This window comes from Mya arenaria, chromosome 7, assembly GCF_026914265.1.
Source record: "Mya arenaria isolate MELC-2E11 chromosome 7, ASM2691426v1".
NCBI classification, from domain to species: Eukaryota; Metazoa; Mollusca; class Bivalvia; order Myida; family Myidae; genus Mya; species Mya arenaria.
In genome coordinates this window covers 60,760,924-60,775,442 of record NC_069128.1, presented here as the reverse complement: position 1 = coordinate 60,775,442, position 14,519 = coordinate 60,760,924, and positions in this window count along the sequence as shown.

Sequence of the window (14,519 nt, the reverse complement as noted above, 5' to 3'; positions counted from 1 at the left end):
CAGAACAATAAGCGAGCTGGGCTTATCAGCATGATAATCCGCATAATGATATGGATATAGGAAATGAAACAGCGTGCGTCAACAGATTGCGGCAATTTTTTTATTCGTTTGTTTTGTAAATATTTGTTCATTCATTCATTCATTCATTCATTCATTCATTCATTCATTCATTCATTCATTCATTCATTCATTCATTCATTCATTCATTCATTCATTCACCCATTCACCCATTCACCCATTCACCCATTCACGCATTCATTCATTCATTCATTCATTCATTCATTCATTCATTCATTCATTCATTCATTCATCCATCCATCCATCCATCCATCCATCCATCCATCCATCCATCCATCCATCCATCCATCCATCCATCCATCCATTCATTCATTCATTCATTCATTCATTCATTCATTCATTCAATTTTTCATTCATTCTTTCATTCAATTGTTCATTCTTTCATTCTTTCATTCATTTTTTCATTCATTTATAAATCAATAAATTAATTAGTTAATTCATTCATTCATTCATTTATTCGCTCACTCACTCACTCATTCAATCATTCATTTAATCGATCATTTATCTATAGTTATATGTTATGAACTCGCATTCACAGATTATTTATTCCGTAAGTATATGTAAGGTCAATCATAAGTAGTTCAACAAGCGTACATCAACGTAATTGGCCGATTGTTCAGAACGTTTTCAAAGTCAACAACGCTGTAAACGTCATCGTTGTAAGCTTCCAAATCTTTACTGCTCTGCATGTTTGATGGATGCACTGGTGATATGCCGTATTTCTAAAAAGATATGAAACAATGCTTCAGTTGCACTCATTTATATTAAAACATGAGGGAACACAATTTTAACATCAACAAACAAAACAGGTCATTTTAGTCCTGTTGAAAATAAGTACATAGTAACAGTCTATGTATAATAGATGGAAGATGCACAGTAATATATGAATATGAATGAATACATTCCGTCTGCTCTATATATTTTTAACATTGCCATGTTTATTTATCAAAAGTTTTGTCACAAATACATGTCTAATGGGTATGAGAATATGATCGTTCTGTTTTTTTAAAGAACTCGTCTTATCCCATGCACTGCCTATTTATTTCCATAATTTATATAAAGTCAAAGAAATAAGAAGATAAGGTAGATTTCATCAACAACAGACTTCCAGAATGAACTTGATGTCCGCTTTTGATAATATCATCAGGGTTAATCAGTAATGTTTGAGCGAGATGTTACAGTATTTTAATAAATAGTTTAATTATATCATATCAGAGGCATGGACTTTTATGCTCATAAACATTTGCTGTTTGAATAAAGATAATGAATGCCTTCCACAATTTTACATTCGTCAGTTCTGCATCTCGAGGGGGTGAAAGCGAAAAGGTTCTATCTTTTTCTTTATTTAATGTCACTTAGAACCTTTTCGCATTCATCCCTCGATATGCAGATATGCATTCTTGTACACAAATTAATGCACCAGTCAATTGTAACCACGCCCCCCCCCCCCCAGGTCCGGGGGTATACCGGGGATAGCCGGGGAAATGGGCCGTGTTTTTACCTTTCAGGTGGCCCCGAAGTGCCGGGTGAATGCGGTGGTTTGGTCTTCGCTTTGAATATAGCGGGGAATGAGCCTTAACTAGGGTCTCTGGGGAGCGGGGGCATTTGGCGGGGATTTTACCATTTGTTCGTCTCCGCAGGGCGGGGATTTTAGCCGGGGTTGGCTGAACTGAAAGTCAAAGTCCCCGCTATTCCCCGGACCTGGGGGGCCGTGGTTACAATTGACTGGTGCATAATGAATGCTTTGCGTTAGATTCATCATTATCAAACCTGATGAATGAGAATTCAGATATGCAGACCAATAAAACAATATTATGCATCGCCTTCGATCAGCTTCACTATTTTTGTCGTGTGGCGTCCAAGGAGAACAATAAGCGAGCTGGGCTTATCAGCATATTTATATCGACACGGATCTAATAAACAGCACCACTGATTGCGCCGAACACTGATATGTACGATGAAACAGCGTGCATGAACATATTGAGTCGAAAGCATTACAAATATTCACGTTATTTTGTTTTAAAATTCATTTTGTTTATCAATTTTTATTCATTGTATTTTCAAATTAAATAGTAACGTATATCATCCATTTTTTTCATTGACTCATTCTTTCTTTTGTTGTTATATTTCACAGTTTATTTATTCCATTTGTATATGTAAAGTCAAAGAAATAAGTAGTTCAGCAAGTGAACATGAAACCACAGACATCAAGAATTTACACAATTGGCGTATTGTTAAAGTTAAGAACGCTGTAAACGCCATCATTGTTAACTTTCAAATCTTTACTGCTCTGCATGTTTTACGGATACACTTGGGATCTACTGTATTTCTAACAAGATTTGAAACAAATGTCTCAGTTGTATGTCTTCATATTCAGATATGTAAGCACATCTTCAATATGTTCACGTTTAAAAGTTAACAACGATGCCGTTAACTTTAATAAAGATCTGAACAATCGACCCAATGTATGAATTTCATATAATAATCACCAGGTTCAATCTGTAATGTTTGCATTGGAGATAGATGTGACAGTGTTTGTTATACGCAAGATGTATTAAAAAAAATACAATACTTTTGCTTGTGATTAAATAGAACTTAAATATTGACATATTGCCATGCATTACGTAAGCTGCACAACGTTTGTTTCGACTTTTGCAACATTTCATCACGTCAAACAAATATAATTGAAAAAAAATAAGTACAATATGCATGCATGCATGTGATCATCGTTCCAAGGTAGCCAATATCAATAACAATTCAAGTATAGCGTAAGAAATATGGAAAATGTTCATGTATTAAACTATTGTGAATACTTATAGATATAAGAAGTTGTTTATATAGTTAGTAAGATACGTTATGGAAATGCAAATGGTTTGTGGTTACCACAGTGATTATACGATCAAAACTTAAACAATATCATATATTAATAAGTTTCTTATATCATTTGCCTGTACCCAGAATTTACATAAATTTGCTTTATTATTACAACTAACTAGTTGAGTTAGCTTAAACATGCGCGGTTTATCATAAAAGTACTTTTTGATAAAAAACTTTTTATCAAAAAGTATTTTTATGTAAAACCGCACATGTTTAAGCTAACTAAAAAAAATCATAGGAGGTCATCGAAACAACTACATCTTTTAACAAAATGACTTTGATAAGTTATGAAAATGATTATGTTGATATCTTATTTTTAGCATACAATCGCCGTGATTATGTAAAAAAATGCATTTGCCTTGTATCCATTGTAAAGATGTATGTATTATTCTCATGTTAATTATTACGTAAAATAACAATTTCTACTTATATATCTAATTATGCTCATACTTATTTTATTGTGTTCAAATCTCCCTTGCGGAGGATATATTGAAGTGAATGGACGTCGAAACCAGGACATGGACGTCCAGGATAATAAATTTGCGCGTTTAAATACAAAAAAAAGTTGATAAGGAATTCCTTAAACGTTTATACACCGAACAGTTCTACATCTGCAGAGCATATGCAGATCAGTATTATAATATTATGTATCGCTTTCGATCAGCGCCACTGTTGTTGGTCGCGAGTCTCCAAAGAAGAACAACCAGCGAGCTGGGCTTATCAGCAATTTATCAGCATCGAAACAGATCCAATAAACAGCACCACTGATTGCGACAAATACCGATTCAGCAAATGAAACAGCGTGCATCAACATATTGAGTCAGTATCGTTACAATTGTTCAGAGTATTGTTTTTTAAATTGATTATGTTTATCAATTGTTATTCATTTTATTTTTAAATGAAATCATAACTTAGATTTCATTAATCCAATGAACCATTCGTTCGTTCGTTCGTTCATTCATTCATCCATTCATTCATTTATTCAGCTACCACCATGGCATTTTGTTAAGCTCATTTACTGACATTCAGACTTGTACAGGGATTGCATTGCTTTATATGACATTTAAGGTTTATGTTAAAGTCGTTGCTGCTGATTGTGCTGCTGCTGCTGCTGCTGCTGCTGATGATGATGATGATGCTACAGCAGCATTTCTCTGAAAAAGACTGGCAATATATTAACAGTATGGTACTTCTCTTTACTGTGTCATTCTAATGTATTTTTGACCGGCATCCTACAGCTCTTGGCTACCCCTGGAAATTCATGTACACAGGATACAACGACAATTAGCCCCCAGGTAATACCCAATTAACTCCATCATGCCGATATTGACGCCTCCATTATTACTAATTGATCGCATATGATTGTCGTTGATGGCTTATCAGGTTCATAGCTAAGGTTAAAATAAGTCAGGCTATGCAAAATTGGTTCTATGTATATAGCGTCATCTAGCGGTTAGGTTTTCACTATGTAACCTATCAAGGGAACACAAATATAAAATTACTAAAACGTAAAATAGAAAAAGACATATGCTTTTTACAGCTCCATTTTTAAAGATGCACTATTACTCCCAAAGTAGATTTAACACATTTAATACAATTGTTTAAATATACCAAAAAGGATGAACAAATGTCCAAAACGATGGTTCTTATGAAGGGTAATGCTATCTTAAGAGACCATTGTAAATCGCAGTAAATCTTTTAGCATTCACCAATCATTTAAAAAAAAATGCATTTTCAGCTATTAAATACACAGTTATAATATTGTTTATAGTAATTTATATTTTTCATAAGTGCATTATTTAGTAAGTAGTTGAGGGTGTATCACTCAAAATATATGTTTGTTTTACATGTATATGTATTGATTTTGAATAAGAGTGTCACTTTAAAATAACATTTCTATATGAAATATATAGTTCTGTTTTCTAATTACATGTATATCAACCATGAAATGGTTTTGATGCTTTGATGAGTTGTATCTATGCCGAAAATAACTTTCAGGTGTTTTTATTGTCAAAAGACTAATGATTTGTTTCCTCAATGGCATTTTGTTTGTTTTTCCTGTCGTGTAGGCAACAGACTAATCAACATATATTTTGTATGGCCTGATTCTGATAAAAACCGCCTGTTTGGTGTCGATCATACATTAATATGTTGAATGTTCAGATCTTCGGATAAAGTGATTATTCAGCAAGACTGTGATGCTATTTTTCTGCCATCTGTTTATTGTGCATCTAAGAAATTCATGACGATATACGTCTAAAAGATAAAACATAAATGCATATGTCCGTTAATAAATAAGACGAAACAAAGTCACATCACCACGAACAATCCATCTTTCGTTCTTTGAATGTACCATATTACACATATATCCCTAAATTTGCAAATTAAGAACATACGCAACAGATACAACAAAACGCGGGAAAAATGGAATGGGGGAAACAGGTAATAGGTAAAGCAAATATATGTAATCACTTTTCGTATAATGTAAGTGTAATGGTAATGCACCAGTAAATTGTAACCATCCTACCCCCCCCCCCCCCCCCACACACACACACACTTTTCCACCCCAGGTCCAGGGGTATACAGGGGGATAGCGGTGGAAATGGGCCGTGTTGTTACTTTCCAGACGGACCCGCAGTGCCGAGTTAATGCGGTGGTGTTGTTTTCGCGCCGAATATAGTGGGGAATGGGCATTGCCTAGGATGTCCCCGGGGTGCGGGGACATATGTCGGGGATTTCACCAGTAGCGTTGAAAAGTATGTGTAATTTTACCTTATTTGAGGATAAGTTGCCAATATTCCGTCTAAAAACCAATGTTCTTTCAGATTTTGAAGACCAAATAATTTCTACTTTCAAAACACTATTCCTAAGAATCATTATTAATAATTAACATTTCTTTATTGCGTAATATGCAATCGAGATTAAATAAAATATAGCATATGTTTATTTCTACACCTGATTTCCAATGCGAACTGAAATTATATGGTATAATTATGATTGATTCGACTGTTGCAAAAAGTACGAAACGTGATCAAAAGTATCAATATTGATATGTAACATTCTATACGTATGAAGAAACGATATGGACGCATTTATCATAGTATTTTTTTCTTAAAGGCCTAGTTTTAAGAATGTTTGGCATGATAATCCCCTGCTGTGCATCTCCTGCTAATTGCACTGGTGTCACAGTAGGCGCCAATTTCCATGTGTATTCGTTTATTGGCTCTCGGCCATTTAGGGTCTATTTCTATAATAAAACTTCTAAAACTGCACAGCAGGATACTCGGAGATCTGATAGGAGGGATCAAGGCAAGTAGATTAAGATCAATAAACAAAGGTTGTGTACTATACATTTTTTATTTATTTTTTTTTTGGGGGGGAAGTCACTTATTGAAGGCTTTAACTTGGCCTTTAATTTTAATCGCCTATTTGTTGTTTTAGACTAGTCCGATTAAAGCGTGTTACAACATTATCTTGGGCGGACTCTAGTGTTGCCATGAGACCGTGCCTGTTTTCGCCTTTAGAAATGTTTGGGAAATTAAAAATCTGGATAATTGACGCACTCTAGTTCTAAATGACAATCTTGTGAAATGTTACGCATTATTCTATATACCTAGCGGCTCGTCCAATATGACTTTCCAAGCTGTGTACTCGTCCAAATATATATCCGTACTGTACAGAACAATGTTAAATAACCTATAAAAATGTCTTTTCATATATATATATATATATATATATATATATATATTGTTATATATATATATATATATATATATATGTAACATATTCATATAGTGTGTATGTCTTTGCGACATTTGTATTAGGGATCACGAAGTTATGACTGCTCTATAGTTTCAATAGAAATATTAGTCACTGGAATAAAAACTCAAAAATCCTGATTTCTACATCAGTACGAGTATGAATGAGAATGTGCAAGGTAACTAATTAAAGTGTTATAATTATGTTTGACGAGTGTGAGTTGTGCACTCAGCTCATTTAACATATTAAAGAAGGGTATTCTAACTACACCGGCGCGTAACTGCCTATACACGAGAATGCGGCTGAATCCACATGACTCTGACAAACAGTAAATAAATCAATAAATCAGCCAAAGTTGCAGTATGCGTACTTTACTACATGATCCTAAAACTGTCCATTTTCCAGTTCTAAATAAAGCACCTCAGAACACCCAGAATGCACCAGATTCCACCATGGTTTTCAAAATTCGTCCGAGGGGGCATGGCCCCGGAACCCAAGCACAATTAGGAATCGACATAAATAGAGGGCAAGCTACGCCCGTGCTACATGATTATGCCTATATTCAGATTGAATTTCTACTATAAAGTGTGATTTCATAAGCTAATTTAAAAAAAAAACTTGCATACATAGTTATCTTATTCCGCTAGTATTGGCCAAAAATGTGTAAAACAAAAACTTGTCACCGTTGTTTGTACGTTGAAGGATTTGCTCTATCAAATATCTTACAACGTACAATTCTTTTGACAAAAGCCTACCCATCTGAAGACAGTTAGTGTAAATAATCAAACTTCAAACATAGTATAGGATGGACTTGAGCAATGGAGAGCCATTTCCGTGAAAACAGACCCCACTCCACACACCGACCCTTAACCCTATAAGTTATCATACCAAATCGTTCCCTCGGAATATAGGGAGTACGTTAAGTGTTAAGGCTGCTATCGAACCTGCGACCCCGGGCCATACTTTTCAGAAGTTTTCCAGTGAATTGACATTAAATTTGTCAAGATTTAATTTTAATATCAAGTTTGCTAACAATATTAGCCTGTGATAAATTGTGCCACCGTTTTAGCTAGTTTCAAAAAATGCTCAAGTCTTGGTTGAAATCGGACTGTGTTGTGTTATTGACGTAACTTGTTCGAAGACGAGAATATAACCTTAATATAAATCGATATATATTCCAAGACGATATTACTTATATTATTAAAAAATATATGTATTTTAAATAAATAATATTAATAACAAAAGGTAATCTTCATTTTCCTTTTAATCTTTTAACAAACACTTTAAAGAAAGGAAAGAGAGGTAATAAAAGTAATTTATGATAACGGCTATAGCAGTTAGCAAAATGTCTAAGCAGAACAGAACCGAACAGAACAGAACAGGGGTATCGTCAGATCTATTTTTGTGACATGAAATATTAATATAATTAATGCACCTAGGTTTCAATGATGCGTATGGTGTTATACGGTTCAAAATAGTGTGAATTAAAATACCAGTTAAAAACGTCCACTAATGTGGATTTGAAAGCAATCCAATTAATCTTAAATAAATCTTGGTGGGGTACCGAGAGGAATAGATCATTTTAGATAATTACCCAGTACATAGAATTGTGTTGACTAAAAGACCCTGACTTATTATAACTAAAACAGATAGTCAAAACGTCCCCAGCTAATATCTGGTATCATTTAATTAACTTTACACTAGCAATCACCTGCGACATGAAAGCACTGTTCATATAACCTAGTTCATATAGAATTATCAGTTACTGTTATGAAACTAGTATATAGCTTATTGTATCAAATCAGCAATTTATATTACCAACTATTATGTAATGACAGGGGTACTTATTGGTTACCATATGGGGGCACTCAAACTATTTTTTTTTATTTCAGTTTTATGAGTTCACTGTCTTATCTTGTACACGATGAATCTCAATAATGCCAACACTGTGAGCATTTGTACCTTTCACCAATAATGTATTTACACATTTTCATGGCTGGTTTCTTTACCCATCAATTGTTTGAGTCATAAGGCTTTAGTTAAATATACTGTATACGATACAATACAATACGATACGATACGATACGATACAAGGCAATGCCATCGCAATGCAATACCATACAATGCAATAGAATGTGATACAATACAATACAATGTTATAGAATGCAATGCAATTCAATACAAAACAAAACATTGCAATACATTACAATACAATACAATACAATACAATACGATACAATAAAACACAACGCAATACAATACAATACAATACAATACAATACAATACAATACAATACAATACAATACAATACAATACAATACAATGCAATACAATACAATACAATACAATACGATACAATAAAACACAACGCAATGCAATGCAATACAATAAATTACAATACAATACAATAAAATACGATACAATAAAACACAACGCAATGCAATGCAATACAATACAATACAATACAATACAATACAATACAATACAATACAATACAATACAATACAATACAATACAATACAATACAATACAATACAAAACAAAACAATACAATACAATGCAGTGTAATACGTTACTATTCCACACTTCTATATAACATATAGTAAAAAGGTCAATTTTGATCTTTTCGATCCTCTTCCGCACTGTTACCCTCTAACGTAATGCAATTGATAATAAGATACAAAACCGCCGCAATTTTAGATTTTATGTGAACATTATGATTAATAAAACTGGCATATTGCTAATGTTCATGATAAATTGTGATTTATTATAAAGTTTAATTACATTTTAACTGTTAAAGTAAATACCATTGCAGTTTATGTTATAAGCATATTGAATTTCTTTTTTGAATAAAAAGATTTTTTATCTTGCTATACAGGCGATTGACTTATAGAACATCATTAATTAAATAACACATGCTTAAGATGACGTTTTATCTTTAAAATATTTATACATGTGTTTAAACATCTAGAACTGTATGCCTGAATTATATGTATTCATCATACAATGCCTCCATCGGTTGAACAAATACGATTTAATGACAGTAATGATTTTCTTCATATTTATAGAACTAAAATGTGATGTTTGCGTTTCAAATAAGACCTTTCTAAAACTTGCACGCCTTTGAGACATTAACTTTTGAACATAGTATATACAACATAGTTGTTGGAGCTAATAACTAAGAGTTCAGTCGGTTTCACATAAGCGCTTCTTCCTCGTTTACTTTGGCAGTAATTACCTCGCTCTTTTTGTCTGATCGTCTGCCTAACACATGCTTACGAAATTCAAACAGACACCTTGTCTCCACATGTCGTGGTGCTTCACAACACAAACTCGCTAAGAATCCAACAACAGCAGAAACAGTAAGCCCAATAAATGAATAATACATAAATGATATTCGGTAAAACTCCTGCAGCCCCGAAATGCTGAAGGTTGCGTGAACAACACTCGTCGATGTTTCGTCATGTGGCAAGCTGGTAGTTGTCGAATACCCGTGTGGTGAAACTGTGGATAGGGAAGTGAAATTGGGCGTTATTGAGCAGTAATTTGTCGGACCTGCAGGGAGAAGAGGGGTATATGCGGGAACATCAGAGAAGATGTTTCCCAGATTCAACCAAAGGGATATGGACATACCACACATCGCTCCAAACAACACTCCCTTTGTCGTCACCCTTCGGCTGAACGCAGACAAAATGAATATTGCACATGTCGGGCCTTCCATACAACCTACAAAACTCGAAAATAGCGAGACAACTGATCCCGGTAGATTTGATATTAGGAACGTCACTGCTAGCGCGAGCAACCCGAACAGAATAGTCACTATCCGTGATATGTTTGTAACTACTTGTGCACTAATGTTTGGATTTCGGACTTTTATGATGTCTTCATACACAATTGCAGAGAGGGAGCTGAGACACGAAGACAGTGTGCTAAATGCAGCACTGGATAACGCGGCGATGAATAGACCTGGTAGTCCTGGGATATCCTCAAACAGCTCTAATACCGTGTAAGGTACAAGCTGGTTGATATTGTTTATTATCCCACCATTGTAAATGTCACAACCCTTCGACGAATAGTACGCAAAGATGACCACTCCTTCGATCATTGTACCAAGACACATGAGTACGTAAACAGGAATGGAAATGAGGTACATATTCCTTGCGGTCTTTACGTCTGGTGTTGAGTATACTCTTTGCATCGCAGGTTGCATGTAACTTATATACAACCAAATAGGTACAGATGTTATCCCCAAATTCCAGAACGTGTAACGTATTCGTGGGTCAAATCCAAATTGGTTGAAATTCATACGACTCTCGCTGTATTTTTGTACTTGCGATATACCACCAACTTCTATGATAGCTTTTACGGTAACCGCCAATATGCCAGTTGTCATAATAACAAACTGCAAAACGTCAGTCCAAATGACAGCCTTTATTCCACCGATGGAGGTGTAAACTGTTGTAACGGTCGTATAGATGACGATGGTTAACCAATAAGGTAGCCCCATCACAACCTCTAGGGCCACGCACGTTCCATATGTGACCGTACTCATGTAGAAGATATTATAGACAATGCCCACTGTCATAGTAACGTAGCGAAGAACGTTATTGCCGTAACGTAAATTAAGGTACTCGTAAACGGTCGTTAGCTTAAGAGGATAGAAGACGGGAACAATGATGAAAGCGCTGAATGTGAGAGCGATAACTATGGGAAGCAGGAAGTAAACGTAGACAGCACCATAGAGATACACCTCTGCTGGAAATCCCAACATGAGGATAGACGATTGGAAAGTTACGATGAATGATAAAGTCACTGGCAGGAGCCTGGATTTGCGGCCGGCTAAGAAGTATTCCTCCGGACTGTTGTGGTTCTTTTTTCGCTCCCACAGTGCAAAACATATTCCAATCAGGAATGAACACAATACCGTTGCCACAAATATAACATAGTCTTGAACTGTAAAAGCATAATTTGTCGTCATCTTTACTTTTTCACTCTTAAAACATCGTCTCTTATCCTCTAAGTTTCAAGGAAGAATGAACATCTTTAGGACATTCGTCTGCATACAAGTTAGCCATGGTTAACTAACTTTACTTTTAATTTCCATGTATTTAAGGGCCTTCCACAATACAATGGTGGGTGGGGAAGGCAAAAATATTAAACGTTTCAAAATTTCATGATTTATTTAGTTTTGATGAACAGTCATTTTAGGGAGTAATATATACATCCTTTGTGACATTTTTGGGTGTTATAAAGTGTTGACCAAATTTTACAAGGAGTTGACCATTTTTTACGCAATAAGGTTTTATCAGACTTTGTACTTAAAAACATTTGCAAAAGTCATATTCGAAAAAATGCCAAGAAATGTGATAAAATTTTCCTTTGTAAAAATCGCAATTACAACTACATATGTTGCAACGACGGATATATGTATTATGCTTGCTAAATATTGAACCTCAAAACTAAATAAACAATGATTTTATTAAACTTATTAAATTATAGCTTTTTATCCTTCAACGACGTTTGAACTGTGGAGCCCCCTTAAACTGTATAAGTAAGTGCATTTCATTTCATTAAACCGTGTAGAGGGGAATACTTGATAAACTTTCTGTGGGATATAATTTGTGTTTGCGGTTAATGTATATTTGAATAGAAATAAGTGTTTATTACCTTGTGAATAGGTTATACGCTTTAATGGTTCGATAGCTCTAAACAAGTAAGATTAATGTGTTGACCGGGTGAAGCGGTGATATTGTTTTTATGGCTACCTTAATTCTTCAGGTTACGAACCATGACAAAACTGGGTTGATCTTGTTTCTTGTATATCAGTGGTAAATAATGACTTTGCTGGTTAGAGGTTATTCAATCTATTGCAAAATCAAGTAGCCTATTTTTTCGCTACTTTTTTCAAGACCAGGGGAATAATTGATTGAAACCACTAGGGCCGACAACTCTTCAATATGTGTATTGAATATCTAATACTGCTTATGACTGTTATATATGTATGATGTTGAAAGACCTCATTAAAATAAAAATTCCAATACTCACTTCACGACGTTACTTTACCCTTTTCACGACCTTATGCGATTTGACGTGTCATGAAACAAAGCGGATCTCACGAATGTTATTTTAATGATACTGAATGTTAAAATGTGTTTTATCTTAGTATTGTTAACTGTTGTTTCCAACATACAAACCAGTGTTCGACTTGATCTGGGTTTTTTAATAATCCGTTTAATATAAGGAGATTGAAACACTGGTTGCATTCACTCAAGTTTCTATATCAGTGATTTTGTTACGTTCACGTCTACGTAATATGTATCTTATTATGTTACTGCAAGTTTATTTTCTTATTGTTTGAGGGCATGTCTGCCTTGTGTTGATCAATTCAGTGAATTTATTATGACAAATATTATACGTTTACAATAGTTGTTTATTGACAAGTTGTTTTTGTTGTTGTACAAAACTGCATCAGCATTTGACAAACATTTAGATGCATAACAACAGCACCTCATTCCTCCCGACCTTAAGTGAGAACCTTCTTCCGGAACGCAATGTAAACACAATTCACTTTTTCCATGTCCTGGACAACAACAGCAGTGTACGTCTTTGATAATTCGTATGTTAAGCATTCAACAAAATTGAACTTTTGTTTAAACAAGATGGTTGTCAAAATGTGGTGCTTTTGGATGAATGTAGAAGAGCCGTGTGGTATGTTTTATACTACATACAAGTGCAGAATTAGAATTAACTGTGTACTGAATTGACTTGAGAAGCTATATATGATTTCCTTACACTTAATGGTCTTTACTAGTGTTTATTTAGCACTTTGGTTTGCACAATTTTTTTCTTGCCACACAGTGGACTTTAGAACAGTTTATGGAATAATAACACATCAGGTCTGAAAAACACTGGATTCGTTTTAGAAGTTATACTTTCGGCTGGATAGAACTAAAGGAAACTCACACAAATATTTAAAATGAAGCTTGTTAAGCACTTGATGCGCTTAAATAGGGATATTTGCTTGAACTTTAATATTTGGAAGGAAAAAAATCGTTTAGTGATTTTATTAATGTTATGACGTTTTCAAATAAAATGAAGAAACAGGTAACAGCGCTGTCGATAATGGTCAAATTTGCATTTCGACATTTAAATGATTTGAAACTTGATTTTGAAATGCTTAAGTACTTAAGTGCAACAAAAAACAATAATATCGTATAACCATAAAGATACATGTTTTATTGCGATGTGGACAAATTTGCACTTGGGTTATCCTTTGGACGCGTTCATATGGTAATGTATCTGATTAAATGCAGATAGATTGAGTTGACAAAACAATTTTACATTGATGGAGCTAATATTACTAACGTAATATATCAATTTTGGTATTAAGAAAAACTCTTATTCACCGAGAAAAATTATGTTGCGGTAATTAAAATAAAAACGATATCCGTCTTTAAAATGTCATACTGTCAGAAAACATTTCAACTGCACGTATTACGTTCATTTGTTGCATCGGTAGCTACTTCTAATGCATTTTTAATTCTTGTATATTAAGCAGTGATGACATTTTCAACTTCACAGTCCATCGTTGACACTCTAGTGCAAATTTGTCACTGTCATCTACTATATCCAGATAAAATTCGAAACGTGGATGATTGCCAAGGTAAGGCAATGTGTCTTACAGTGTCTACTGGCAGCACCTTGGACACAGGCACTAATTCTAGCTTGTACTCAATCGTTGGGTACCTGACATGTTGGCCGCTCTCTTATACCCTCACTTAAATTGTATTGTAAATCAATTTTC